Raw genomic sequence first — 5,363 nt, 5'->3', positions numbered from 1 at the left:
GAGGAAGGAGGAGGAGGCTGGCCTAGGAGGGGCACGCCTATAGGGGGAGTTCAACTAGGATTCCCAATCCTAGTTAGAGTCCCCTTCCTTTTCCAAGAGGGAGAGAAGGGAAGGAGTAGGAGAGGGAGAAGGAAAGAGAGGGGGCGCCGCCCGCTCCTTAGTCCAATTTGGACTTGCCATGGGGGGGGGGGTGGCCAACCCTTGAGGCCCTTCTCTCCTTTCCCGTATGGCCCATTAAGCCCCACTACTTATGGGGGAGACTAGCATAGAATCTGGGCTTACAATGAAAGAATAGAAAAATGAAACCTGGGCCATTGGATTGGATATGGAGGGTACAGATTGGAGTGGAGACATCTTAGGCCACTTATTGTACATTTGTGAAAACCCCCTATCACGGTTGGATATAAAACATGTCTTTTTGCAGTGATAACCCCAACTTTCTCATATGCAATTTGTTCCCTGTTCTCTCATGTATGGTAGCACCACAGGAACTAGCTATATTTCAAGCAAAAGCATCTCTCATAATATGTGATCACATCAGACTGCAAGAGCGTGTTGTCATCAAGAACTGTTTTGTGGAGTTTAAAATAATTACGACACAAAGTACATCATAGGTCCGTGACACAAATCTGCATTCTGAATACAAGTCTTTTCGGAGAACTTCATGTTAAAAATGCTCCAGATTTCAGGTGATTGATGCTTCCATATACTGCAGCAGCACAATTTGTAAGCAGTGCAGATTGTTGTTGCCCAGCCATACAGAAAACCAGCAAGCCGAGTATGAAGGACTGAAGTGATCCATCCTAATTTCAGTGCATGTCATCCATCCTAATTTGAGTACACAAGAGACATACATATATAACTTGGCACATAACATGACATGATAATTTTCTAGTACATGAACAGCAAGCCCCAAGTATGAAGTACTAAAGTGATCCCCGCTGAATATGCATCGCTACCAAAGCTTGCATCAGGTTTGTTATCTTGATAGCACATGAAAGAAAAGTCAGTTCCCTTTGCATCCAATTATAGTCCTTCTAGCTCATCAATCTTCATTTCCTGGAAGAGATGGCACCAAACAAACCATTCAGTTTTGAGCACAACACGACAAAGTGTACTTAAATAATCATCAACAATACATTGTACTAGCAAGGAATACTTGGCTGCTTAGCATTGGAAAAGATGGCACCAAACAAATCTGCACGTTCTGCATAGCATAAATAACACTTGGCTTCTAAGAAAGAAAAAAATATATTACGACGGCACAAAGGCACATCTTCACAATACACATGGTGATTTTGAGTCTTCTGAAAGGGGCTGTGGTTGCCTAATCATTGTGAAAGAGATAGGTATGCTTCTTCTTGAACACAATACAGTAACAAAAATATGAGCTATACCCTATGAAATGGTGGAACTGGTGCTCCAGATGCACCAGCCGCTTTTAGAACACACACTACAAGATGCAAAATACAGGCACCTTACATCCACAATCAGCCTGCAAGAGTTTGTGGTGTCCTTCTCAATAACTGTTTTGAGGAGTTTAAAAACAATTACAACAGAAAGTAAATCATAGGTACGTGAGACACAAATCTGCATTTTGAATACAAGTTTATTAAGAAAACTTCTATTAAAATGCTTTAGATTTCAGGTCACTGATGCTTCCATATAATGTAGCAGAACAACCTGTAAGGGCTATTGGATTGAATATGGACGGTACAGATTGAAGAACTTTCTGTCCCTTTACTATTCTGGTCAGATTCTATCTGCCTAAATGTTACATCGGTTTATTTGTTCCCCAATACACACTTATAGAATGCATGATCATGGATCAGGTCTGCTAATGGCTCCATCCATGATTTATCCATGTCTTGAACTAATGGTCAGAACGCATAAGGGTGTGTCTAGAACTGGTAAATTGTAAAAATGGATTTATTATATGAATTGGTAAATTGTAATCCTCACAATTAAAAAGAACTCACTGTCCCACAATATTTAACTCAATGAATGGATACTGTGACGACAAGATGGAACATGTGCAGATATTAATATTTTTAGTGAAATATCCTGAACTTCAAATCGAGGATTATGTACCCGTTCTACACATCAAACTTAGCTCTCCACAGTACTTAACAGTGAAATAGAACTTCCAAATTATACTACCAAACCACAAGAACAGTAGCACTACATCATAAAATCGAAGTTATAAAATATGTAATACATCATCTAATGAAAACCAGTCAAAGCCATCAAAGTTGTTCACTGTTAAATGCTCAGCGTTATAGGAGAGGAGAGTTGCCATTAGAGAGGAATCTATAGGAGGGAGAGGGGGAGGGGAGTGGGAGAAACGGAGCTGACCTTCATGTTGAGCTTGTGAGGCGAAGGAGGCGAGTAGATGCAGCCCCATCAGCTTGCCTCCGGTGAGCTATTGTTGGATCTAGGAGCACCGGGGAGGAGTAGACCGTGGAAGCATCACCGCGCGCTCGAGAACCACCAGGTTGCCTATGGGAAAATACGAATGTTCAACTGAGTAGATAGGGTGCCCGCGGCCACCGGGGGGGAGGAGGCCGTGGCGGCGGCGGCCTGGTCCCTGACGACAATGTGCAGCGCAATGTTGGGGTGCAAGGGGGACGTAGCCAACCGACCTGGATGCTGGAGTGTGAGGAGGGAGGCATAGAGCAGGTGCCACGGGAGTAGTCGTCGTCCACCGGGGAAGCACCGGATCTGGGAAGCCGCCACCGTCGACGAGCGATAGGGGAACGGAAGGGCAATAGGATGTGTCGTGTTTCGAAGGCGAAGGACCTGCCGCAAATGGGAGCAAAGGGACATTTTTGCACAGAACTGTGCAGTTATGAGTACAGATACATCCACTCAAATTGGTGCCATACATCCATAATCCAACGGCCCATGATCTTTTTTCTATTCATTCATGGTAAGCCCAAATTCTATACTAGTCCTCCCCGCTACTTTCCCCGGCGAATTCCCGTAACTCTCCGGTAATCCGAAAAATACCCGAATCACTCGGAACCTTTGTGATGTCCGAATATAGCCTTCAAATATATTGATCTTTACGTCTCGACCATTTTGAGACTCCTCGTCATGTCCGTGATCTCATCCGGGACTCCGAACAACCTTCGGTACATCAAATCACATAACTCATAATACAAATCATCATCAAACGTTAAGCGTACGGACCCTACGGGTTCGAGAACTATGTAGACATGACCGAGACACATCTTCGGTCAATAACCAATAGCGGAACCTAGATGCTCATATTGGCTCCTACATATTCTACGAAGATTTTTATCGGTCAAACCGCATAACAACATACATTGTTCCCTTTGTCATCGGTATGTTACTTGCCCGAGATTCGATCGTCGGTATCATCATACCTAATTCAATCTCGTTACCGGCAAGTCTCTTTACTCGTTCCGTAATGCAACATCCTGCAACTAACTCATTAGTCAGATTGCTTGCCAGGCTTATAGTGATGTGCATTATCGAGAGGGCCCAGAGATACCTCTCCGACAATCGGAGTGACAAATCCTACTCTTGATCTATGCCAACTCAACAAACACCATCGGAGACACCTGTAGAGCATCTTTATAATCACCCAGTTACGTTGTGACGTTTGATAGCACACAAGGTGTTCCTCCGGTATTCGGGAGTTGCATAATCTCATAGTCAGAGGAACATGTATAAGTCATGATGAAAGCAATAACAATAAAACTAAGCGATCATTTATGCTAAGCTAACTAATGGGTCTTGTCCATCACATCATTCTCTAATGATGCGACCCCGTTCATCAAATGACAACACATGTCTATGGTCAGGAAACATAACCATCTTCGATTAATGAGCTAGTCAAGTAGAGGCATACTAGGGACACTCTCTTTTGTCAATGTATTCACACATGTACTAAGTTTCCGGTTAATACAATTCTAGCATGAATAATAAACATTTATCATGATATAAGGAAATATAACTAACAACTTTATTATTGCCTCGAGGGCATATTTCCTTCAGTCTCCCACTTGCACTAGAGTCAATAATCTAGTTCACATCGCCATGTGATTTAACACCAATAGTTCACATATTTATGTGATTAGTTCACATCTCCATGTGACTCATACCCAAAGGGTTTACTAGAGTCAATAATCTAGTTCACATCGCTATGTGATTAACACCCAAAGAGTGATCATGTTTTTCTTGTGGGAGAAGTTTAGTCAATGGGTCTGCCATATTCAGAGTCATATGTATTTTGCAAACAATTTATGTCTACAATGCTCTGCATGGAGCTACTCTAGCTAATCGCTCCCACTTTCAATATGTATCTAGATCGAGACTTAGACTCATCCAGATCGGTGTCAAAGCTTGCATCGACGTAACTCCTTACGACAAACTCTTTGTCACCTCCATAACCAAGAAACATTTCCTTATTCCACTAAGGATAATTTTGACCGATGTCCAGTGATCCACTCCTGGATCACTATTGTACCCTCTGGCCAAACTCTTGGTGAGGTACACAATAGGTCTGGTACACAGCATATCTTACTTTATAGAACCTATGGCTGAGGCACAGGGAATTAATTTTTTTTCTCTTTCTATTATCTGTCGTGGTCGGGTTTTGAGTCTTTACTCAACTTCACACCTTGCAACACAGGCAAGAACTCCTTTGACTGTTCCATTTTGAACTACTTCAAAATCTTGTCAAGGTATGTACTCATTGAAAAATATATCAAGCGTCTTGATCTATCTCTATAGATCTTGATGGTCAATATTTAAGTAGCTTCACCGAGGTCTTTCTTTGAAAAACTCCTTTCAAACACTCCTTTGTGCTTCCCAGAAAATTCTACATTATTACCGATCAACAATATGTCATTCACATATACTTATCAGAAATGTTGTAGTGCTCCCACTCACTTTCTTGTAAATACAGGCTTCACCACAAGTCTGTATAAAACTATATGCTTTGATCAACTCATCAAACCGTATATTCCAACTCCGAGATGTTCGCACCAGTCCATAGATGGATCGCTGGAGCTTGCACAGTTTGTTAGCACCTTTAGGATTGACAAAACCTTCTGATTGCATCATATACAACTCTTCTTTAATAAATCCATTAAGGAATTTTGATATTTGTCATGGGTTTGTCACGGCAGATGTCCTTGTGAAAGGACTTAGTCGTGGAGCCATCGCTACAGGTTAGCTTAAAGGGGTTAAATCGGACAAGGGGACACGAGGGGTTTTATACTAGTTTGGCCCCTACAAGGAAGGTAAAAGCCTACGTCTAGTTGTGATTGGTATTGCTATGGTTTCAAAGGCCAGGGAACGAATCCGCTTTGTCTGGCTCTCGAGTTGTTGTC

At 42.2% G+C, this 5,363-nt stretch overlaps 1 long non-coding RNA gene across 1 annotated transcript; it reads right to left on the bottom strand.

The window, feature by feature from the left end:
• Positions 1-555: 555 nt before the first annotated feature.
• On the bottom strand, positions 556-2,804 carry LOC119330509. The gene is made up of 3 exons (XR_005160135.1): positions 2,643-2,804; positions 2,356-2,499; positions 556-1,059 (listed from the first exon to the last, which is right to left on the bottom strand). It is a non-coding gene; the product is annotated as an uncharacterized LOC119330509 (long non-coding RNA).
• Positions 2,805-5,363: the final 2,559 nt, after the last annotated feature.

Source organism: Triticum dicoccoides, chromosome 7A, assembly GCF_002162155.2.
Source record: "Triticum dicoccoides isolate Atlit2015 ecotype Zavitan chromosome 7A, WEW_v2.0, whole genome shotgun sequence".
Classification (NCBI taxonomy): domain Eukaryota; kingdom Viridiplantae; phylum Streptophyta; class Magnoliopsida; order Poales; family Poaceae; genus Triticum; species Triticum dicoccoides.
The sequence above is the reverse complement of the archived record's forward strand: the minus strand, read 5'-3'. Positions and strand labels throughout refer to the sequence as shown.